At 36.6% G+C, this 26,415-nt stretch overlaps 1 long non-coding RNA gene and 1 pseudogene across 2 annotated transcripts; both read right to left on the minus strand.

Moving 5' to 3' along the window:
* Nucleotides 1–17,170: 17,170 nt before the first annotated feature.
* Nucleotides 17,171–22,251, minus strand: LOC122136094. Of its 2 annotated transcripts, XR_006153916.1 has the most exons (5): nt 22,163–22,251; nt 17,874–17,910; nt 17,665–17,727; nt 17,425–17,490; nt 17,171–17,302 (listed from the first exon to the last, which is right to left on the minus strand). It is a non-coding gene; the product is annotated as an uncharacterized LOC122136094 (long non-coding RNA). The 2 variants fall into 2 exon arrangements; XR_006153917.1 differs by lacking the exon at nt 22,163–22,251 and having other exon boundaries at nt 17,874–18,200.
* A 33-nt stretch (nt 22,252–22,284) lies between these two features.
* LOC109049292 lies at nt 22,285–24,220 on the minus strand (annotated as a pseudogene).
* Nucleotides 24,221–26,415: the final 2,195 nt, after the last annotated feature.

Genomic DNA, 26,415 nt, shown 5'->3' on the forward strand with positions numbered 1-26,415 from the left:
TAACAATAAAAACTTAGAACCGGCGACACACTCAAATAAACATTATACCAAAATAAGCCATACAAACCAGCGCGACAGCCCCTGCACGGGACGACTGCCGCGCACACAACAAAAACCAAACGCACAACAATAAGGCCCCAGGCCTTTGTCCTCAGTCATACGTCCTTCACTGTGTCGTCGCTCCTCTTTTGTTAGCTCCCCGACCTCGCATACCGTTCCACGTGCGCTTTCCCTTGCGTGGCTCTTGAGACGGTGGAGGGTGGCGCATTGTGTTCGCTCAGTTCCCAATCCACATCCCACCGGCCTCGCTCCGTTCCCACGGCTCTACTGGCCCAGCCCTAGGCTCATCACAGTGGCGTTCCATGCAAATCTTCCCACATAGTGACGTATGAGGATGTGGGGGCGACTAGTCCAGGTGGTTTTAGGTACGGCGTGCATTGTGTGGGTTGATGGGCGACCCTTAGTCTTTTATAAAGAAATATGCTCTTTGGATTTTTGTAGACTTTAGTCTTTGCAACTTTACAGGTGTCTTCTCGATTGCACCAAGAATTACCATATAGCGGTAAGTCACCTTATATGCACCCAAAGGGAGCTTGTAAACACCCAAGAGTACGAGGTCTTCACAATGAAATCACATATCTCTGATATCTATTATTTACAATTTATTATATTTTTTTTTTGTAAGCGAAAAAAAATTTTTTTTGTCGTGTCACTTTGTTAAAGACAAAAAAAAAAAAAAATAAAATATTATATATATAGTATAATTATTATTCAATTATAATATATTGCCCTCTGGCAAAATATAATTGATGTCCCGGACACCCTGGCGTATGTTTATTATAAAACTACATACATTAATAAGTGTTTTTGGTGCTTCGGGATTCGAGCTCTCTCTATTACTCAGGTTAGTATATTTGATGGAAAATAAATATACAGACAAGAATCATTATCTTTCTAAATGTTGAGGTATACTGTGACTAAATATTAAACCAGAACTGTATCGACTCGACTGATAAAGTGGCTGTGTCTTCTTTCGGTTTGTGAATATATGGTTTCATACTGGCTTATTATTTCTGTGTGACGTCAATATTTCAATCCTTAAATAAATTAACTTCAATTATGCTCAATTTCCTGCTATCCTTATTACGTTGTAAAACAGTAATTCTTTTGGATTGATTAAATCGTTTAACAAAACATGCAAACAAACGTTTGCTTTATCATGTTGTTTTGTCGTTCCAGCTCGTCAATGACTTTTGATATTTTCTATACTTCTGATTTTGGGGCGCCTGGTACAGGTCTGAGGACTATAAGCCCTGCCCGGCCCATTTAAAACACTGGCTTGCACTGGCCTGACAGTGGAAATGCGGCTTATGTGAGCATGGGCTACCACACCATTCATGTTTATGCAATGATGAACGGACAAAGTTAGTAAACGCATGCCATTTTACTCTCTCATGCAGATAAAGTTGTCAAGGTTATAGTGCACAAAAAACCCTGGTGGACTGACCTGAATGAACTGAAATAAAAGCAGAATATAAACGGCACAGCGAGAGCACGCGTCACAACAGAACATTTCTCCAAACTGCAGTACCCATAATGCATTTCACTCAGAACTAACTGTTACAGCCGTGGGGTGGAACGATACATGTATTCATACTGAACCGTCATGGTACGGACATCTTGGTTCAGTGCATGAGGCCTTACAATGAATACAGGCAATTCACCCACAATCCAGAAGGGTGCGCCCGCAGCAATGCAACACTGTTTGATAACTGGCCGCCAGCAAAAGAATGCCATTAGCTGCGCACTTGAAAACAAAGCCCTTTAGACAGTGACCATGTGCTGACTCTGAATGTGTTGTGCACTCAACTGTTTGCAAAATGGAGCTTTGTGCTTGTGTATCCTACCTCTCTCAATCGGCACAAATCCAAATATTCCATAAAATTTCCATATTTGCGATTTAATGTTCCAACGGTGACACAGAACCGGGTGCGCTGATGTTTGGTTCACTGTATTTTATATTGATAAATTACCAACTGCGATATCAAGTTAGCAATGTTGGAACTGATGTGTTTTGTGTGTGTGCGCCAGCACGATCACTTCAACTGTTTCTTTATACCAGCAGAATCAACTTTAACCCTTCCAGGGTCTGAGAGTGTTTTGGGGGCCTGGAGAAGTTTTGACATGCCCTGACATTTGTGCTTTTTTCAGTTGCTTATGAACAGGGGTGCACATAAGTGGTCCGCAGGTCTGCATGCGTGACCAAAATAAGAAATGCGCTGTGTAAATTAGTTCAGAGCGCCTGTTTGCGTACCGACATAATTGACAGCTGTTAATGCACAATTACCATTTTAGATCGACAAATTGTACTAAGATCTCTATTCAAGCTGAAAGCATAAATCTTTATGATCTTTAGCTAAATGCTAAATGTTAATCTAGGCTACCCGTTAAAGTTTTCAAAGCACAATGCAAAACTGTAACATTTCAACCACTGACGCTCTACAAAAATCAGCAGCGATAAACCCGGAAGTGCATATAGTTACTTGCCTGTAACGCACCAAAATAAAAGGTTGCTGATTTTAAAGTTTACTATAAAATAATTTTATTTTTATTTAATACTCCATTTTTATTTATAAATAAATAAATAAATAATTTTTTTTCTTAGTTATATTTGATGGGTCACAACATGTGCCGCTGTGTGGGGACCAAACCAAATCTCTAGGTTCTCATATGAGAACCAGGCTGAAAAAATGATGTGCACCCCTGCTTATAAACATTTAAATGGCTAAAGTCTAATAACACTGTAATCAGCACAAACTGGGCTATAATAATATGTGAGCAGCATATATGTACATGGTTGTGTTTTTTGAGAAAGCAATGTTTATGCATGGTTAGTGAAAAACTAAAATGTTGAAGTCACTGAAATAAGGCCATAAAACACATACAGAAAATTTGTTCACAAGACTTTTTAGAACTGGATCTTTTTAGCCTAGAGTTTTTGCTTTGAAAATCATCTTGTCTACTCGCTTACAGAAAACCAATATATTGATTAAAATTTTCTAAGACACTTTTTGAGTAGATGTGGCCTATGCGAGAAGGCCTCAACTATCATGCATAATGCTGTGATTCACACCTGAGAAGACAAAGGCCCGCATAATGAGCTGCATAATGAGCCTTTCAGTCAGGTATGTGACTAAGAGGGAAGAGTTACAAAAAAGAATGTGAGGACAAAATAAATGAATATATTTTTTGTTTGTCATTTAGAATATATTTAGGTATCACACAGAATAACTTGAGATTCATTTGCAAGTGCAGTTAAACGGTTTATTAGGAACCAATCAAAGCTGACTTTTTAGCATCAATACTCCAGTCACATGATCCTTCAGAAATAATTCTAATATTCTGATTTGCTGCTCCAAAAATATTTATTATTATTATTATTATTATTATTATTATTATTATTATTATTATGTCGAAAAGAGCAGCAAAGATTTTTGTTCCAGGATTTTTTTTTTTTTTTTTTGATGAATAGAAAGTTCAGAAGAACAGCATCGTTTGTAACATGACTTTGCTTGTAACTTTGATACTGACTCCAAGCTTTTGATTGGTATAGTGTATATTGTTACACTTGGAGTAAGACTGGAGTAATGATGCTGAAAATGTAGCTTTGATCACGGAATAATTTAAAAAATATATAGCAAATGGCGCATACACAATCCCCACACGAGAAGGGTTTATACATCTAGTCCCCCAGACACAATCCTTTTCAATATTGACGATAGCCTGATTAGTGCCCCTTTGCTTCAGTATATATCAAATATTGTCATCTTGGCCATATTGATTTCAGATCACTCTCCCATTATCTGTAATATCACACCTGTTACAGCTCATGCTAAAACCCCGTAGATGGCGCTTTAATGACTCTCTGCTGTATGATACTACATTTATGGATCAACTCAAATCTGGGCTTACAGAATTTTTGGAAATTAATATGGTTCATTGAACAAACCCTCAGGTGTTATGGGAAGTTACTAAATGCTATCTGCGAGGGAACTGCATTGCTTTTTCCTCAAAAGCCAAACGTCTTAAAAATAAGCGCTTTGATCATCTTGAACAAGAAATAAGGTCTTTGGAGCATTAGCAGACCCAGTCTTTTTCAGAAGAGGCTGCTCAGAATTTGTTACTGTTAAAAAAAAGAATACAATAGCCTGTCATTGTCCAAAGCCGAATTTATCATTCACAGAACTAAGCAAAATTATTACTTCCATTCAGACAGAACTAGTCATCTGCTTGCATTGAGGTTAAAGGAATCTGAGTCCAAAGCAAATATTGATATGCTACGAAGTAGTGATGGCAAAATAGTTACAGATCCTAGAGCAATAACACCTTTAAAGCATTTTATTCTACACTGTATTCTTCAGAGGTGGTTCTTGACAGACATGCATGCAAACAATTTTTTAGAGAACTTGAACCTGCCTAAACTACCAGAAGAGGACAAAAAACCTTCTAGAAAGAACCTCTAACGTTGGAGGAACTTCACCAGTGCGGCCAAATCTCTTAAAAAAGGGAAATCCCCCGGTTCCCGTATGGAATTCCGCCGGAGCTCTACCTGGCTGTTTTGGGATATTGTTGGGCCCTTAATCTTGAATTCTATGAATTTTGCTATTAAACATGGTATGCTTCACAGGGACCAGAACATAGCACTTATCATTTTGTTACAAAAGAAAAATAAAGACCCCATTGAACTATTCTAGTTACCGTCCAATATCTTTAATTAACAGTGATGTAAAAATTCTGGCCAAAGCCTTGGTTTCCCGGATTGAGGCCCCTCATGGATTTTTGATTCATTTTGACCAAACTGGATTTTCTTAGAGGGCGGCTGGCTGCAGACAATATGCGACACTTATTGCACATCATTGAACATTCTCACAACGGTATACTGACACTTGCGCAGTTTTTTCTCTTGACGCTCTCAAAGCTTTTGACAGACTTGAGTGGGACTTTTTATGGACAGTACTGGATCATTTTGGTATATGCCATTCAAACTCTTTATAGTAACCCAACAGCCTCTATTTCAACAGGCACTTATCAGTCTCTATCCTTTCCATTACAGAGGGGGATGTCGTCAAGGCTGTCCCCTATCACACCTCTTCTTTTTGCGTGCACTTTCATTGGAACCCTTAGCCCAAGCTCTCAGGCAAAGCCAAGTTTATTGCACCTATTACTTTACTAGGTTCTCAGCATTATATATCTTGTTGTATGCGGATGATATTATTTTCTATACCTTTCAGACTTGGAAAACTCTATACCTAATGTCTTAAAGTATTCCATCACTTTAGCAGCATGTCTGGATACACATGATAAATTGGGATAAATCCTCCTTAATGGCCCTTAACAATACCTCTCAACACATTTCCCTTCCTAACAATATTGTGTTTACTAAATCATTCACAATTCTCTGTCAAGAATCATCCAAGTAAACTTTGGTGAATTTAGCCAGAAAATAAAACTTGATCTTCAAAGATGGACTAACCTTCAAATCTCAATGCAAGCTAGAATTCAGTACAATCAAGATGAATATTCTACCACGCCTGGAACTTCTTGGTCTTTATGATCCCATTCACACCACCTCCCAAATATTTTAAAGAGTTAAACTCTGCAGTATCTAGATTTGTCTGGAATGGCAGACAACCCAGAATACGTTTTTCTGTTTTGCAGTGCACAGAATTAGAAGGTGGTCTTGCCCTCCCTAAGTTTCAGATCTATTACTGGGTATTCCAGATTAGAGCTATAAGAACATGGACGGACAAAGACAGTAAAGTGCCATGGAGAAGCATAGAATCATACTATTGTACATCCCCATAGACTTCAAGATCTGCCCTTCACAGGTTTAGGACGTCGCAACTCTCACCATAAATTTGGTAATGTTATTTCATCCACTTTAGCTGCATGGTACAGTGCTGAAAAAGCAATAGGCCATTCAAAGAAACTCTCTCAGCAATCTCCTCATGGAACAATGCTCACTTTTTATCTGATCAACAACCGTTTTGTTTACCCTTTGTGGCAGTCTAAAGGGGTTTCTACTTTTTCCAATATTTTTGACAGGACTGGTTTGCGCACATTCCAGGATATCCAAGCAGAATACAGCCTACCTGGCTTTTCTTTTTTCTTGTACCTGAGGTTGCGTTCTGCCATGAAAGCTTATGGCGTGCCATGGAACCTCTGTTTTGATTGACCACCCAACGTTTAGCTGGATTGATCCTGCCAAAGATCATAGAGGGGTGGTTTCAGTAATTTATAATTCTTTACTCCGTAGTGTTTATAAACCTTTAAAGATACTAGCAATGTGGGATTTGGAACTTTCTTGGTTAGGATTCCACCCTGACTGGGAAACAGTGTGGTCAAACCTTGGCCTTACTTCTAAAAACCTTAGTCATGTACTTATTCATTTTAAGACTATTCATCGTTTCTACTACACCACCTTACAAGCGATACCGCATGAAACTTTTACCCAACCCATACTGCACCTTCTGTAACACTGATGCCTCTGGTACATTTCTACATATGTTTTGGGACTGTCCAATGATTCAACCATTCTGGAAGTATGTGATTGGTTATGTTACATGATCTTACAGTTCTTTATCTGGATTTGGACCCATGTCTACTATTATTGAATGATGATTCAAAGTACCAATTTTCTTTAGGTGACAAAAGAGTGCTGATGGCAGGGTTCACAGCTGCAAAAAAAGCTATTTTACAGCAGTGGATAACCCCAGATACAAATCTGGAAACAATTTTGGATCGTCTCTTTTCATTATATAGTTTGCCTTGAGTGTACAACTGCAAAGATCAATAAGGCAAAGACAACCACTGTGAAACACCTGGATGAATATATCCTCTGCCCTTAAAGAGCTTCTTTGAATATGCTACATTAAATGTGAGTTTGCTGCCAGTGTTTAAGTGTGTTGTGTTCTGTGTGCATGTGTGTTCTTTATTTTTATTTTACTTTATTTTAATGTTATTTATATTTATATATTTTTGTATGATGTGTTTATTGATGGAAAATAAAAAAATCATAATCACAAAAAAAATATATGTGATTATAATGAATCTGAAGAACGATAATAAAAGTAGCTCTTACCTGTTTCTCCAACACTCATGACCAGTGATAGCACTACAAATGACCAGGATGAAACCAGCACTGTGGTTTTCACACTCTCAAGAACACACTCTGATGTGATGCATGCACCTTATATTTTAATATGTGGTTATGACACTTCACCTTGTGCAGATAGTGGCAACAAGGCCATCATCACAGTGATGCCATTAGACTGAAGACATAAAACAGAAGTTAAACTGTGAAAACCTTACATCAGTCCATATAATCTTTTCAAATGTATATGTGTATGTTCTCAATGAACCATATTTGGCAATTTGGTAATAATCATCAACAACTTTAAAACATACTGATGAAGCAGAATTAGGCCTACTAGAACATTGGGATAGCTATCAGCACATGCGTGCTGCATTGACAAGACTAAAGTGGACATGACAGGTTGCGCACAATATAATAATATACAATATTATAGGTGTGTGTGTGTGTGTGTGTGTGTGTGTGTGTGTGTGTCAGGGCTGGAGTGGGACTAATTTTTTTTCATGGATTTTGTTTAATGCACTTTTTTTTATTGGTTTTTTAATTATTGTAGTGTTGTTATTGTTGTGTGTGAACATGTTCTGCATTTATTTTCCCCAGTTTTTTTTTTTTTTTTTTTCTTTGTCTTGAAAATCAGATTTGAATGTGATATGTTGTATGCATACCTTCAATGTCAAATTAGGAGGAGAACATTTGGCATTTAACTCAAAATAACTGCTTTCAACAGATCAATCTTTATTCATAAACAAATTTATTATGTATTAAAAGTCGACGAACATTTGATGTGGACCCAAAAAAAACTGCATCTAGCTTATATCTATAGGTAAATTTATAACCTTTATCTATAATAAAGTATTGTAGTCGATTCATAACGTTACAGTTTAACCACTGATGGCAGATGAACGATTCTGATGATGCTTTTCATACTTTTCTGGACCTTGACAGTGTATTTTACTTGGCAGTCTATGGGACAGTCACAAGCCTCCCTGTTTTCATCCAGAATATCTTAAATTGTGTTCCGAAGACGAATAAAGCTTTTACTGGTTTGGAATGACATGGGGGTAAGTGATTAATGACAAAATTTTCATTTTGGGGTGGAGTATCCCTTTAAAAAGGGGCTTAAACTTAAACACACATCTAAATAGTTGTAAACAGTTATTTGCATTGGCGTTGTTGCTGAACAAGAGTCCTGATGTGGTAGACAACGGAGGTTTTTGATGAGTTCTTTTAGAAGTGAGCTGAAGGTTTTCCTTTAGTTCTTCTGAAGATAGGAAAGTCCACAGCGGAACAACAAAGTTACTTGAAGTTAAAAACTGCCGGAAAATCAAACTCAAGAGGAGAGTTTTGAGGAGTCTGGGATAGTGTCCATCTCAAGAAGAAAGGTTTTTGAGCCAAGATTAGTCTTAATGACTTTTGATAGTTCCTATCCACACCCACATTTTGGGTGGAATAGCCAATACCAGGCATGAATTTTTGAGCGGGAGAAATTTTCTTTGTCTCCCTTTATAGCCCATTTGCATGTTTATGGCCGGTCTGGAGGATTGGTGCAGTTTTACCCAAAATATTGTACAAATAGTATGATGCATTTCATGAACACATAGTGTACATCATTGTTTAAAGTATAAAGACCAGATCATTTTGATACCAAGAAAGAAACATCTAGAGTCATATGATGCGATTTCAAGGTTTTTTTTTTTTTTTTTTTTTGGAGTCTTACAAGCTGTTCGTGAATAGATAAGATCCCTAAAGTTGCAAAGACTAAAGTGTCAAACCCAAAGAGATATGCTTTATAAAAGTTAACACCCTCCTAAAACGCCACATTTAAACACGCCCCGACATGTCCACGTCAAGATGTGGGAAGATGTCATGTCATGGAGACGCTGTTTCGTTGTGAAAGCGAAAATACTTCGTTTGGCCTTCCAAAAGAGGATACAACTAGTAATCAGTGGTTAAGTTGTATTTACAACACTGTTCCAGAACAGTTCAACCCAAATATTTAGATGTGTGCAATGCATTTTATGGAGGACTGTTTCCTGATCCTGGGAGAGAAGACTACAATGCTGGCACATCTGATTCACAGTCTGTAAGTTGGTTAACATATGTTAAGGATTTGCCACTGATGATTCAAACGTGAGTTTTGAGAAGTGTAGAGTAGCACTTGTCGTTTGTCGTTTCTCTGATCACAAATGCAGACATGGTTTTATGTTTACTACGCAGCGCAATGCAATGCGTAAAAACACAGTATAAGTCATTATAATCCGTAATTATGTCCTCACTGGATGCAACAAATGGCTCATTTGTAATGGGTTTTATTGTTTTTGTCTTGGTACATGGTTTTTTTAAACGGCACAAAGCGAGCACAAATGAACGGAAGCGGTTTGGAGGGATTTGGACGGCGTGGGGTGGAGAGTGACGTCACAAAAATAATGTTTAATTTCTCAAAGACCAAACCAGCACAGATGTTGCAGCACAAATCAGCACAAACATTTGTAGGCGGATCGGCTGTTAAAGGTGCCATGTGTCATGTCTGGCAAAAAAATCAAGTCATACTCCACATTCCATACCAGATGGGGGCAGTATGCCTCAATAAAGTGAATTGGTCTACTCTAGAGTAAGAAACGAGAAACGGCATAGTCTCTATGTTCCGCCCCTACCTTCACAACAACCCTAGAGCCATAGCCGAAGCCTAAGAGGACGTTTTGCCTCGTTTGCCTTCGTTTTGTTCATATTACATTTTGAGTTGTATATACACATTATTTGAATTAAATTAATTTGACAGACAGCATTCTGTCAAAATCATTGGTCAACATCAGACAGCTGATGTTGACCAAGCTAGCGCCAACCAACGTAACCAGAGCTGCCACCTCTTAAGCATTCACCGTGAGACACACGCAATTGACTCTTTTCACATGCTTTCACGCCACACATCAATTTTCTCACGCACAGAAAAACCACGAAACAAAGAGGACACGGAGACCAACAGACTAGACAGTTATGATATAAAAAAAAATATCAGATTCTGTCAATTTTATGACGCAATTCAAACAATACCGTTTTGGCACTTGTAAATGTTACACGGTAGATCCCTAGCGCACGTGAACCGATCATCTCTACTATAGTAAAAAAAACACGAACACTGTTGAAAGATACAGTAGGCTACAAATGACCAAAATGTATTCCTCATACATAATATCGATCAATCAGTGTTTTTTTTTTATCAACGTTAAGAGGTCAATAGGGCTGATAGGACTCTCTGTATGTTTACAGTATTAGGTGATTTTTTTTATTATTTTTTTTTTAGAAAACATAACATACATTAATATATGATTTTGAAAGGATTCGAGGTCTGCCGTTGATCTGTAATGAAATTAAAACAGAACAAATTACGACAACTAAGCAGAACTGAGCAGTTGTTGGTCAAATGAACACTTTCACCCCAATTCTCACACATACCTAAAGCGCAGGTATTTGTGCACATCCTTCAACCATCGTTTCTTGAGGATTATCTCCACAAGAGCCTTGTGTGCTTTAGAATCTCTTTGAATCCATTGTTTCTCCGAGTCTGCCAGCTGCCAATGTTTACAGCTGCCCATAGCCCACTCATGCTCGTTGCAGACATGATGTAAAAGGCCTGCCCACAGTGTCTACAATTGTAATAAACAACATATAAAGAAACAACAATTACAGTGGGTACCACTTGGAATTGTCTGGTTTCACACGTTATTAGACATAATGTTTACAGTCTTGCCACAGTGTCTACAAAGTTCGGAGTCGAACCTCATTTCTTTCAAGTCCCATCAGTTGTCTCCAGCGATGGAAAGCAGTGCCGATGTTTACTCTGGTTTGGCTCCTTTTCTTATCGGATTTGATTTGTGATTCCGAGCGCGCGGTTGTTTCCCTGTAGCGGGTGGTGGTGGTAGGTGTCTCTTGCCAAGGGCTTCAGCCATCCTTCCGCTCTCTTCCCTGAACTGAAATGAAGTAGTGGGCTGTACTTTTCACACGATTGACATCAGGTTCAAGTACGCCCACAAGTCGTGCGAGTTATTCGTGTATTGCAGGTTGGCTGGTGGTTATGTTGCCCGCATACCGCCTCCCATGGCCGAAACTGGTATTATGACACCTGTCGGGCCGTGGCTAGTAATGCTAATGCTAATTAAGGTTGATATCTCTGCAGCACTATAACTTGACATTTTTTTTAATGACATCATCACCCTTATTTCTTCATTCTTTTGATGTGTGTAGGTCATTTTTTTTGGATTTTTTTACCTCAATTTTTACACATGGCACCTTTAAAACACTTTGTAGGCAGATTGGCTGTTAGCATGACACTGGTTCCCTCAACAAAAAGTCTATAGGATTTTTCTATAGGGCTTTTGGATTACCGCAAAAAATAAACTTGTGTTTAATCATAGTCCATCAAGATAATCTTCACAAAATAATATAACTTTGATGAATTTATGAAGCCTTAATAAAAGCGCCAGAACTTAAAAGCTAAACTTAGGCTATATACAAACTACAGTACCATGGTCAATCGACTTTAGCCTCACCATCACCACGCTTCCCACAATTTTTTTCAATTTTTTTAACGTGTTCAGTGAAAAGGATTTAATCTGTATATGAATTTTAATACACGCTACATGAACCTTTTCATATAAACTGGAATATATACAAAACTAGTGCCAAACTTGAAATTAAATGTGGAGTTATTAATAATATATTGTATTGTGTATATGTGATATTATTATATATAGGGGATATGTGAGAGCGTGTTTTTGTGTATTTTTCGAAATATCAGTAGGAAAGTGATAAAATGAGCATCTTCCATCTGAAGACTTGTGTTGCATTTCACGGCAAAACAAAAAAACATAGACAACCAACAATATAAAATGTGGGAAACTATTAAGTGGTTATTCTACTACACAGCAAAAAATCCAGAGTGAAATTAACTCTGCTGGGAGTACATGTGAGACCACACTCAAGAGTGTGAAAGTGTTAAAATATGAGTGTTAAATTAACACTGAATCAGAGTTAAAGTTAATGAGATAATTAAGTGATTAATTGAGTTATGATTGACCATTATTGACGAGACCTGATGTTAACAAGCAGAATCAACAAAAATGAAAATCACTATTTTAATGTCACCGTTATAGTGGCCAATGTTTGCTTTAGTTGGGCTCTTGACCCTTAATATTTTAAAGTCAGATTTTGCTTGGCTGTTGTAATGGAGTTATAAAACAGACGGGCAAACAAAAAATATTGTTTTTTCTGAATCACTGAGTTAAACTTTCATTGTTGATTATTGCGGCCGATTCTTCAGCACAGGATTACCAGCATTTTAAATATTATTGATGTTTGGTTTTATTAATTTATTATGCTAACAGTAGTGATGTGCAAACAATTCTACACATTTGAATCAATTTGTTCTCAAAATTATTCTCTTTTTTGAACACCACAGTTTGAGGACATCTGGTCAAATGTGTGTAAATACAAAGAAAATACTGTGAACAATATGATAAATTCTAATAAGAGAGTAGTCCAAATTATCATCAAATACACTGTTTTGAAAATTTGCAGATTATGTAGAAGTTAATATGCAAGTGTGATCTTTTATAAATATATTTGTTTTTATATTGCCTGACATTTACATATAAAGTTCATACTAATACAATAGGTTTTATTTGTATACATAAGTTCTTTATATCTTATACATATAAACATTTAAATTGTGATACAATTGATATGCACGCTAAGCAAAGATTCAAAAGTGAATGTTGGAAATGGTGCACTTTTTGAGCATTTTATGTTCTACACTGTAAAACCCGACAAGTAACGTAACTCAAATCTTTTGTGTAAACAAATATCCTTAAAAACATGACAAGTTGGGTTTACTCAAACCGTTTGAGGAAAACCGATTGCCTTAAACCATTTAAGTTTTAAAACTTAACAGTTATGAGTACTCTGAACTAAATTCAGTTGAGTTCACTGAAAGAAGATATACATTGCAATTAAGTAATTAAGTGATTAATTGAGTGATAATTGAGCATTAGTGATGAACACCTGCTGTTAACAAACAGAATTACTGAAGAAAAGAGAGAAAGGAACTACAAACTGACTTCAGACACAGCCTCACTAAAACCTGACAAGTTATGTTAACTCAAAACCGTTTGAGGAAACCGATTGCCTTAAACCATTTAAGTTTTAAAACTAATAATTTGTGAGTACTCTGAACTTAATTCAGTTGAGTTCACTGAAAGAAGATATACATTGCAATTAAATAATTAAGTGATTAATTGAGTGATAATTGTGAATTAGTGATGAACAGCTGCTATTAACAAACAGAATTAATGAAGAAAAGAAAAACACAAGAACTACAACTGACTTCAGACACAGCCTTAGATAAGATAAACTGAAATAAAATACATTAAATCTCTCAAGATCTGATTAAACAACCCCACAAACAGCATCACCAGCTCCACTTATTAATAACCAGACTGACTTTATTTCTGTCAGACGTCTACAGAAGATCTGATTGAGAATTAACTAAGGTTTAGATGTTGATTTATGTTTTCATTTAAAGTAACCATGTTAGAGATCAGTGTTTGCTTTAGTTGGGCTCTTGACCCTTGATTTCTGTCTTCGTTTTTTCTTTGGCTGTTGTAACTCAAAAGCCCAGAGAAAATATCATCAGGTGTTATACACACACTCACACTCTTAGAAGCTGCTTTTATTCAAAGCAACTTACAGTGTATTCAGGTTAGCATTTTTTTTTATCTAACCTGTACCTAGATGTTGGTTGTTATACTGTATACTGGTGATGATAATCATTGATTATTGAACTGTTTGTATTCTAATCTCTGATTAAATAGGTGTTGTGTAATTAGTTGGATTGATTACAGTAAAAATGATTCTAAGAGCCAGTGGTTCTGTGATAATCAGTTAATATAAAGAACTTTCCAAACAGTTTGGTTTTCTGTGGCGTCTCATAGTCACACACAGACATCAATAATCAGCATATGAACCTCAACAATGGTGACCATAAAAAATAAAAACAAAACAATGCAGCAGAGCATGCTGGGAGCCATGGATGAGTTTTGTACTACATTAGTACCCAGCATGCATTGCAGCATGTTTTTTTGTTTTTTTTTTCGTAACCATTGTTGAGGTTCATATTCTGATTATTGATGTCTGTGTGTGACTATTTGACACCATAGAAGACGAAACTGTTTGGAAAGTACTTTATATTAACTGATTATGAAAAAAACACTGACTTTTTGAATGACTTTCATTGTAATCTACTGAACTAGCTATAGAACACCTATTTAGTAAGATTTTGAACTCTGAACAGCTCCATAATTGCTGATTATCATCACCATTATGCTGTATAACAACCAATACCTGATCATATTTTCTCTGGGTTTTTTGAGTTATAACAAACATGTTTCAAAAACACATGGTTACAACGTCCAAAAAAAAAAAAAATCTAAGACAGAAATCAAGGGTCAAGAGCCCAACTAAAGCAAACAATGATCTCTAACATGGTTACTTCAAATGAAACAATAAATCAACATCTAAACCTTAGTTAATTCTCAATAAGATCTTCTGTAGACGTCTGACAGAAATAAAGTCAGTCTGGTTATTAATAAGTGGAGCTGGTGATGCTGTTTGTTAACAGCAGCTGTTCATCACTAAAGCTCAATCAGCACTTAATTAATCACTTGATTACATAATTGCAAAGTTTTAAAACTTACATGGTTTAAGTAAAGGCAATCTGTTTACTCAAATGGTTTGAGTTACTGTGACTTGTCAGGTTTTACAGTGTACTTAAAAAGGAAATAAAGTGAAATTACAGTCACATCGATGCTTTAAAACACAGATAAAATATATATAATCTTCTTGCAACAGCTCACAGCATATTAGATAATTTTGCTCAACAATAAAACTTATAACTTAACTGAAACATTGCTTCAACATTGCTGAACATAATTCAAATGCTATGAGAAACTACACTGCAGAATGGGAATACATAAAGTCATTCATTTTCATCAGGAGATGTGGTGTCCAGCGATGCATAGAGTTTAACTTGGGCTTCATCTTACCATGTCAGCTTGCTGTGTGGCTACAAAACAGAAAACTTTGTGCATTTTTAGATTTTCACCAAAAATAAAATAAAATAAAAAAAAAAAAATTACAAAAAATAAAAATTAACATAAGCATGCACACACACATCTCTACATGTACACTGTTAGACCTTACCAGGCATTTTAACAATAATATATTGGCAACACTGTTGCCAGCTAGTTACTGTAGGTCAAACATCTACACTAAAACCTTGCCCTGTAAAGTAATGCTAAAATACTGGCAACACTGTTGGCAGTAATTAGCAGTTAATTGTGCAGTTATTTACTCACACATTTAATGGCTGGTACACGGCAACGCGCTCCTCTCATACGTGAGAGATTAACTCTTTCTTGGCGTTACAATTAAATTAAAGAGAAAATAATAAGGAGAAGGCAGAGCGTACTTATCATCCATAGTGGTTCTCATTACACAGTCACGTAGTCCTTCTACGTCATTACCACATAGCATGCATTATAAGTTAAGTGATTAGTCTCTTAAAGGGCACACCGCACTATAATGTGATGCATGCAAAATACATAGTTTTGGTCATTACATATTTGGTCCCCACCGGAAAGAAAAAGGCTGTCCCCAGCCGTATACAACATAAGGACAACGTTTAAATTCAGCTCCATACATGGAAACTTGGAAATCCATCAACCCAAAACATGTTTCACATACAGAAGGCAATAACTGGCATACATGTCAGTACAGTATGCATTTCAGAGGCATATCACATAAAAACAAAAGCTTGTGTAACCAACCCATATGTGTTAAACAATTTCCTTTTCTTTTTTTTTCCAACACAACTCATGAAACCATAAGAATTAGAACAATGCTTTCTAGATTCCCATTGCTACGCAAGGAAAGTAAAGCGTATTAGTAACTTTTAACACTTAAGAAATTCAAACAAGCAAACACATTACTACTTCAGATCCAATCTGTCAGTATGATACTCGTTAGTCCATTTATTGTCTGACCACCCTGAGGTGATTCTAATATTCATTTACTAATATTTGTTATACTGTTCTGATGAACTGAATGACAGAAAATTGTACAACTGAGCAGCTACAGCTAGCCTTTAATGCAAAACATGAGCAATACACTAATACTTTAGATTAAAAACATTCACAATCTAAATTAAGTTGGCTTTAAACATGATATAAAGCATAAAGGAAAACGCACTTATCCCTCTGGTGTTGTTCGGTCATTTTAGACTCAAAATTTTGATGACTTTTCAAAAAAAAAACTTGATGACTTTTATGGCAGTGGCTATGTAACCACAAGAAAAAATAAAATAAAAATAAATTCATGGACTTGATTCTAAAAAGCTAAATGGTCGTGAAAAAAATATTCACACTTGTGTTGTTCATGGTTAAAAATGACCATCATTGGAAATGAATTTGAAATATGCAAAAGTCTAAAAACATCTAGAACATTCATAAGCCTTTTATATAGAGCTATATAGGAATCTAGTGGCTAAACCATGCAGAACTGCAGAGGTTTTTCTTATTTTACTCCCAGCAGATGGTACTAATCTGACTTCAAAAATTGGATTTAAAGGCATTGTCTCTATTTTAACATTTACCAACTACTGCCATAATTGAAAATTAATGGAAAATATTAGAATATTTTTTTTTGTATCATTTTCAAAAGAAGAAAAAAAAAATCGTAATTATTGCATAAATATTTATTAGTACAATGAAATTGTACTAATGAAATATTATTGAACAAAAATATATTGCATTGATTTTTTACTGAAAGAAAGAAAAAAAAAAGTTACATTTCAGGTGTCTGTTTACTTTTGACCACGGACAACACAAGTTTGACTCCAAAATACCAGAGGGTTAAGTGATTACACACACTTTTACAATTCATTAACCTTTAACTGCTATTTTAACACCATATGATCTGCAAATTACTTCAGCCATACCATGACACTCCTGTCAATCATTCAGGCCTACACCCACAAAGTGATTTATAAAAGCTGTTCAACTGTTCTGTGTGTCCAAAACACTACTTCATCTTCTTCATCTTCATAAGAAAAAAAGAAAGTAAGTAAGAAAGAAAATATTGATATAATGAAATATTTAAATAATGAGAACATTAGACATTAGGAAAGGCTACTAGATTTTATTTTGTCTCTATGTACTTACTGGAATATTTTCATACACAGAAGAGTTCGGTTCAGGTTTACAGGTATTAGAGCCTTGTTGAGCATCCTTTATGAATGAAGAGACAAAGTATATTCAGCACTGTGTTATTTAAATTCCCATATACATATTCGTTAGACATTTAATATTTTACACTGACAGTGAAGAGTGTTTTAATTTCGTTTTGGCCAAAGGTGAGGAGAGTTGAGTGTTTTATAGGAAATCTTTAACTAAAATACTTACAGTTACATTCTCATACACAGGATCAGTCATTTCAACATCACAAGCTTGGTCATCATGATTCATCTTTGCCATTAAAACAAACAAACAAACAAACAGAAAGAACAGAGAGAAAATAAGTAATGTCTACAAACAACTCAGTAGATAAAGTCCACTACAATTAAGATTTCCAATAGTAGTAAACTACTGATAGCAAAATATTTTTTTCTCACCTGAGCATTGTGTGCACAATTTCTGTTTTTTAACCATCTGCAAAGACCAACACAATTACAGCCAATCAGAACCTGTCTGAAGTTGAACCAATGACATTTCTTTATAGGATGGGCTGTTTTGAATGTGATGAAATCTGGTGCATCTACAAGGTTCACTTTTGGTAAAGTTTACTCACATTGCATTTTCCATGCTATAGGGAAATCTGTTTTCTCCAAATAATGAAGCCTGATTTGTTAATATTTGTGTAGCATATTTCTAGCGTCGTTTGCAAATGTGGCACATGCAGGGCATTCCTGCACACCTTGGATGAGCACTCTGAGTATGCCGTCTACACTCTAAAAAATGCTGGGTTAAATATAACCCAGCACTGGGTTAAAAAGGGACCAACCCAACAGTTGGGTTGTTTTGACCCAGCAGTTGGCAGAGGTATAAAGTCCAGGGGTCAGAAAGTAAAAGTCCTGCCATATGTTTATTCCACCCATGAATTCAGAAGCTGATTTAACCAGAGGAGAACCAAGTCATTCCTTTCAAGTCACAAACGAGTCTCGAGTCAGATCCCAAGTCCTCAAAGAGTTAAAGTTAATGAGATAATTAAGTGACTAATTAAATGATGATTGTACATTAGTGATGAACAGCTGTTGTTAACAATCAACATCACTGAAGAAGAAAAGAGAAACACAAGAACTACAACCGACTCCAGGCACAGCCTTGGATGAAATATACTGATTTTTTTTTTTTTTTAAACGCACACAAGATGCCACCATAACTGTGGTCAAGGTTTGCTTTAATTAGTCTCTTGACCCTTTTAATAACTCAAAGTAATTTGTTTCTAAGCAGTTACAATATTGTTTCACAGCAAACATTTGTGCATTGCTGAATCAAAAGCTTGAAGTAGCAGAATAACTTGTGATTTCTGCTAATAACTCATGGTAAATAAACATCGTAAAGCGGTCTCTCTCTTTGGTTTATTGTCCAGGTACTGTATAACTACAAAAAAAAAAAAAAAACTATTAAACAAATGCCACCTTAATGTGTCAATGTTGAATAAAAAAAAAGCTATATCAGCTCAGGAATTTAGCCATGAACATTTATCATACTATCCTCAACAGTGGTGACAATAATTTTTCATACTGCAGTGCATGATGGGAGTTTTTACTATGGTGTTACCCAGCATTCATTGGATCATGAAGCATTTTTGTTGATTGTCACCATTGTTGAGATTGGTATACTGGTTATTGATGTCTCTCTGTGTCTAAATAGTGTAGTTTTTTTTTTTTTTTGGTGTTATATATATGTTATATATACACACACACACACACACATATATATATATATATATACATATACTTTTTTTATTTTTATTAATTCACTATATATTTTAGAACAACAGTGTTCTGTAGTTTCACATGGTTCTTAATGCAAAACCTGAACATGTAAATGGAAACAAGTTGTTGTAAATGAAATCAGACCATTTCATGAGGCTTGTTTCATCACATATAAACAGCAAATATCTCATCATTGTAAAACACCACATGCATTTCTACAGAGAGAGAGATCTAGTGCAACAAGTCAAGGGTCAAGAGCACAACTAAATCAAACACTGATCTCCATGATGGTGGCATCATTTTAACCAATAAAACATCAACATCTGATCCTCTGTAATTTCCAATAACAGCATGTGTTCATCATTAATGCACAATCATCATTTAATTAATCACTTATTTATCTCATTAACTTTAACTCTTTGAGGACTTGGGATTTAACTTGAGACTTGTTTGTGACTTGAAAGGAATGACTTGGTTCATCCTCTGGTGAAATCAGCTACTGAGTTCATGGGTGGAACAAAAATATGCAGGACTTTTACTTTCTGACCCCTGGACTAGACTTGTATGGTATGAATAACCCAACCGCTGGGTCAAAACAACCCAACCGCTGGGTTGGTCCCTTTTTAACCCAGCACTGGGTTATATTTAACCCAGCATTTTTTAGAGTGTACTTGGCAAACCCAGGCATAGACTGCGCTCACTGAGATGAGCTACTGTTATTGAGAGAACATGAGTCTCACATTGCTGCACTCGCGGATCGCTTTCGTTTAAAGATAGCAAAAACCCTGCTCCTTGTGTTGCCCTTGTGTTTTCTTCCTCTCAGGAACCTCGGAGAAAAAAAAACACTGGAGTTATGTGGCGGAGAAGACTGTGTCCTAATCAGCTCAAGGACCAGCGCCCCTCATCAGGTGTGAGCAAGTTGGTCCATTTTGGGGTTTCCAAAGAGGATTTTGCTGATGATATGTTGTAATTGGTAGCTTCTAATGTGGAGGATTCGGTTATTAAGTGGTGACGTAAGAAGCGCTGTTTCCAGGTCCAAGCCTCAACTGGCTTCAATTGAGAATACTACCTCAGCAGCCGTTTATGAGCACTGTTTATTCATATTAAACATTTAAGCTAAATGTTTTCAAACTTATGGTGTACACTACAGTCCCCATGCTCAATCATTTTTATATTTATTTATTTATATTTATATTTTCATTGTCTGGCTATCTGGGATTTCCGTATGGAGTAAAAGGTTAGATTTATAATTTTTTTGGTAGTAATATATCACATTGTGAATGTATATTAGCACCTTCTGTTGTTTTCTCGTGGTATCTGATAGATCGTTTGGACACGGAAGCAATGACACGGTACGTCAGACTTAACAACCGGATTAAGTGAATTCCATGAATAACTCCGCCCCCCTGCCGTATAGTTAGCCAGGTGAGCACACCCAATCAAGGCTGTTGAGGGGCTCGGCTTGGAGTGGTTTGTTATGGATGAGCCTGCCCCTTGATGAATGGATTCTGTAACAAGGGCATAGACTGTATAAAACATGGACATAGTGTTCGTGACGTCAGCCGGAGGTATTTGAAGAGTATTTTTGAAGCCCAAAGTGGGCGGAGCCGGCCGTTGCCATTTTGGCAGTGCGCCACTGTGCGTCACTCCCGGATAACTAAAAATGGGCAAAGAGGCAGAACATGGGTGGAGCTGAAGTGCCTGCTTGCTGAAACCACTCCCACCTAGCACAACAAGTAGGCAATTGACCTATCGGTAAGACGCCCTCCCTTCGAACGCAGGACTAGCCAATGGCAGATGAGTATCAGTTGCACAGGGAGCAGAACTTGGACATCTGTAGGTTTCAGCACCATAGAAAACATTGAAAGATCCAAAGCTTGCACCGTTTTATGGGGTTTATGCTTCAAAAATGCAAAAAAAACAAATGTGCCTGGGGGTACTTATAATACTTTATTCCAGGTATCCTGAGAGGATAGGCAATGAAATTTATTTTATTCTATTTCCTAAACCCAAACAAAACAAAGCTAAATGTATTATAAGTATTCACCCCCAATCCAAATGAAGACAAAAACTTTCATTTTCTGGTTGTCATACTCAAATTAATTTACAACTTTCATCTGCTCAAGCAGAACGTTAATATCATCTTGTGCTTTAGCAAGGTATCTCTGGCAAAAACTAGCTAATGTTAAAGTTAGTGAGTCCATGCATGCTAACGTACAAATCTTAAATAGTTGACTGTTCTCATGTCTTGTACAGTGTAGGGCAAAAAACACTAAACTTCATATTAAACTGGTTAAATGTAAATTAATTTAATCGTACCCTGCGACACATAAACAGAGTTGAGTCCAGGATGTTGTTATCTGCGATCATGACGAACGTAACATTGCATTGCATTGTGATCTGTAAAACTCTTGCTTCCAAATTAATACCCACAATATTTATTTGAAAATCTTTTATATACCTCCATGGCATATTTAAGTCCCACTTGAATTGTGGTCCTGTGTCCAAAATTTATCAAAAAGATATATGGACAAGGTTTGCACACTGACAGCTGTCATTGTAACAGTTAGCGTTTGTTTGTCCGAGTTCGCAACAGTAACTAAGGGGGGCGGGGCGGAGCTTACCAATAGGTCAATTGATCTGTCATTCAAGAGGCCATGCCCTTAATTATGCAAAACTTCAAGGCTTAATATAATTTAAACAGAAGAGTTATTACCCGATATTCAGAGAAAACAGTTTCCCCATAGCGTGGTAAACACAGTGATTGTTCCAATTATCTTAGGGAACCAAGGTTAAGTAACCAGATTGTTTACCCAAGCAATGATCTGAGCTTCAGACTTTCTTATTCAATACCTGAGTGAGTAGCTATTAGTGTGGAAAGAGACCATCGTGAAGTCTCACTGAATTCACAAACTTCTCACTCATTTACAGACATTGCATAGTACCACACACAAATATCGTACAATATCAGCAGTGTGATGATGAAAACTGCAGCTCCACAAGCTCCCCACAAACCATAGATATGTGTGATATCACCAGAACGTCCTACAACAGAGACCAGAGTTGTAAAACACTAGAACAGATTCATTTGCTCACTTTAGAAAGAGTAAATGAGCTGCTCTACCTTTAACAGTGACAGTAACAGCGTCTGATCTCTGAGATCCGTGTTGATTGTGAGCCTCACAGTAGAAGCGTCCACTCTGTAGTGCACTGAAACTCTGTCCAGATCCAACAGAGGAGCTTTGATTCTCTTTAAACCAGCTGATTTCTGCAGGTGGGTTTGAATCACTGCTGCAGATCAGAGTCACTGAATCTCCCTCCACTATTTCACCAGATCCATTTATGAACACTGAGATTGTTTTTGGGGGGTCTAAAACATAGATGTCATTATAAATAATGATAAAATTGAGGTGACAGAGGATTTAATATCACAGTTACTGAAGCATCATTAACTCACACATGATGTTTAAAGTCACAGCGTCAGAGTATTTCTCTCCAAGTTTATTTCTGGACTTGCACTTGTATTCTTCACTGTGATTAGAGCTGATGTTTGAGATGCTGTAGATTCTTCCAGATCCTACAAACGTCCCTCCTTTAAAAGTTTTCTGCAGGTGGGTTTGAATCACTGCTGCAGCTCAGAGTCACTGAATCTCCCTCCACTATTTCACCAGATGGACTGATGGACACTGAGACACTCTTTGGAGGATCTAAAGAGGGCACAATTTAAGTAATCTTTTTTAAACACAACATCCAGATTTTGAAGTACTAATGTATCTGTACTCACACGTGACATTGAGCTGAACAGCAGGAGAGATGTAAGTGTGTTCCTGTAGAGCACAGCTGTATCTGCCTGCATCCTCTCTTCTGACTGACTGCAGCAGGAGTTGATTGTTTCTGTCTCTTCTCTCAGTTAATGGCTGTGAGTTTCTGTACCAGATGTATGTTGCTCTGTCAGTCAGAGCGCAGCTGCTTTTACATGTCAGACGGACTGAATCTCCCTCTGTCACTCTCTCAGGAGCCTCCACCTGAAGATCTGAACACAACACACACATTATATCTAGTGCTGCTGTCATACACTGCTTATTATTCAACATAATGCTCAGAAGAAGAGCTCAGCCTCATCAAAGTCACCTGTGACAGTAAGAGACACTCCTGGAGCACCCAGCCATTTCACATTATCTTCATCAGTAGTGAATCTGAAATAGTACATGTGTTCATCCTTCTGTGTCACATGACTCAGTCTGATGGTGCAGTTCTTCTGTTTATCTCCCAGATACTGAAGCCTCTGACTGTATTCAGGGTCCTCAGACAGATTTGGAAACTCATTATAAGCATTTTTAACTTTGTGTTTGGTCCAGAACACTTTCACGATCTGACGTCCAGTAGGGTATGTAAAAGTGCAGCTCATTATCACTGATGAGTTCTTTAGTGCACAGATGTGTAGATGACTGTAATTCACACCCTCCTTCTCACTATAAGCCCCTTAATAAAAATCACACTGAATAAATTAGCAGCAACTTGTGCATAAAAATGCAGTGTGAAAAATGTGTTTCTGTTGCAGAGACTCACTGTGAATCATGAGCAGAAAGATCAGAGGAAGAGGAGGAGACATTCTGACTGACATCACCATAGCAACGCCTACAACAAATGAACGGTGGCTCATTTTTTCAGCTTTAAAGTCAACATGAAACATAAGAAAACAATACTGCTTCCTTTTTCAAAGGAAGTAGCAGCAACACTGTAACAGTCATTTTCTTACTGTATGAGTTTGTAACCGCCCAGCGTCTTTCCCTGGCCTAACTTTTGGTTGACAGCATGTCATAGACAACAATACAATACTGCCAGAACAATAATTTGTAATTTCATATTCAGAAACTGTTATAAAACTCCTCAACAGAGTTCAGTGCATTGCAAGTGTCTACAACATATACACTGGGGCTAGTTGTCACACCTTTAACCCTCTGGAGTCTAAGGGTATTTTTGGGGCCTGGAGAAGTTTTGTCATGCCCTGACATTTGTGCTTTTTTCAGTTTCTTATAAATATCTAAATGGCTAAAGTCTAATCTCACTGTAAATCAGCACAAAACTAGGCTATAATAATATGTGAGCAGCATGTATGTACATGATTGTGTTTTTGAGAAAAAAAAATGTTATGCGTGGTTAGTGAAAAACTAAAAATGTTAAATCACTTGAATAAGGCAATTAAAACACATACAGAAAATTGGTTCCCGGGACTTTTGAGAACTGGAGCTTGTAGCCTAGAATTTTTTTTTTCTAAAATGATGTGAAAATCATCTTGTTTACTCACTTACAGAAAACAATATATTGATTTAAATTTTCTAAGACACTTTTTGTTGGTAAAAGTCATTTGCGAGTAGGCGTCAACTATCATGAATTCACACCTGAGAAGACAAAGGCCTGCATAATGAGCTGCATAATGAGCCATTCAGTCAGCTGTGTAACTGAGAGGGATGAGTTACAAGAAAGAATGTGAGGGCAAAATAAATGTATATAATTTTATGTTTGTAGTTTATTTAGAATATATTTAATTATCCCACAACATAATTTAATATTCACTTGTGAGTGCAGTTAAACAGTTTATTAGGAAAAATCAAAGCTGACTTTCAAACTGAATTTTTTTTTTTAGAATATTCGTTCACACAATCCTTCAGAAATCCTTTTAACAATCTTATTTTCTACAAAAAAAACATTTATGGTTATTATTATCATCATTATTGTTATTATTATTATTATTAATGTTGAAAAGAGCTGAGAATATTTTTTTCAGGTTTTTAGGGGGGATAAATTGAAAGCACAGCATTGTTTATTACATTTGTTACAGTTACATTTATTGGTATCATTTATATTATTTACATCAAGCTTTTGAATGGTATAGTAGTGTATATTGTTATTGAAACTTCATAATATTTCACTTGATTATACATTTAGTCAGGAATTATAGTTTGGAAAAAGTCTTTTGAAAAAGTCTAACTAGTAAAATGTTTACCGTTATGTGAAAAACTAGTACAAGTATATAAAATAAATAAAAAGAGACTTACTCATGTTCATGATCTCTGCTGGATAAAGTGCTTCATTCTTTTTTTCTGAGGGGAAATCCAAATCTCAAATCCTCAACCACATCACATCTTTTTGGGGTGAATTATGTCTTATTCCTCTCATCGCGAAGCAAACAGTAAAATAAAAAAAAAAACTTGAAGAACAGTCTCGCTGCGTTGTCTTCTGTTGTGTGGGCGTATTCAAGCCGAGACACCCCTCGCTGCAGACTGTAGCGCGGTGACGTACGTACGTCACGTATGTGTTTACCGCGCATGCGCAAAGTGACGTAAGGTATGTCTTTAGCACGCATGCGTGTGTAATTTGCATTGCGTGATGACGTTAGTTGTTTTCGCGACTTGCGTGCATTAAAATGCATGCGCGTACTTAAAAGAATACTCTAATAAAATGTATTAAAGAACATTAAGGTGTAAAAAAAGACGGGAAAAACAACAGTAAAATATAATACAGCAAACAGCACATATCCATTATTTTAACCATGTTTCATCTGAGGTAAAATTATACGGAATTACAGAGCGTTATTCTGTAATATCTGTGTAGTATTTTATTTACAATATATTAACATTCTGTTGCACTTTACTTCACTGTGTGTATTGTAATATTACACTTTAGTGACACCTCATATACGTCTTATTGAGCTATTCAAGAGTAAAACAGATGAAAATCAGTGGGTCAGCTCTAGTGGTGCAGATGATAAAATGTGTGTTGTTTACAGTTTGATGCAATCGACCCGGGTTCGAGTGTTCCTTTTGACTTAAGTTTTTTTCTCCTTTTTCAAATTTCAAATCACATCAGAAAAGCATGTATTTTCACTAAACCGCGCGGCTTGAACAAGTACTCCTTGCTGCAGACTGTAGCGCGGTGACGTCACGTATGTGTTTACCGCGCATGCGCAAAGTGACGTAAGGTATGCCTATGAAACGCATGCGCTGTTACTTGGTGACGTCACGATTATGTATTTACCGTAAATACGCGTGCGCGCCCTACTGACTGGCATTAATGCGCATATCCAGGTTCATTCACTTACGGATGTTCGTTAAGGGTATGGTGGATTTGAGATTCGGTGGCAGTAAAGTAAAAAAAAAAACATTAAATTACTTTTGTTTTCTTAAAAATGTGAGTTTGTGTTAATGGCTTTTTA

This window comes from Cyprinus carpio, chromosome B1 (assembly GCF_018340385.1).
Source record: "Cyprinus carpio isolate SPL01 chromosome B1, ASM1834038v1, whole genome shotgun sequence".
Taxonomy (NCBI): domain Eukaryota; kingdom Metazoa; phylum Chordata; class Actinopteri; order Cypriniformes; family Cyprinidae; genus Cyprinus; species Cyprinus carpio.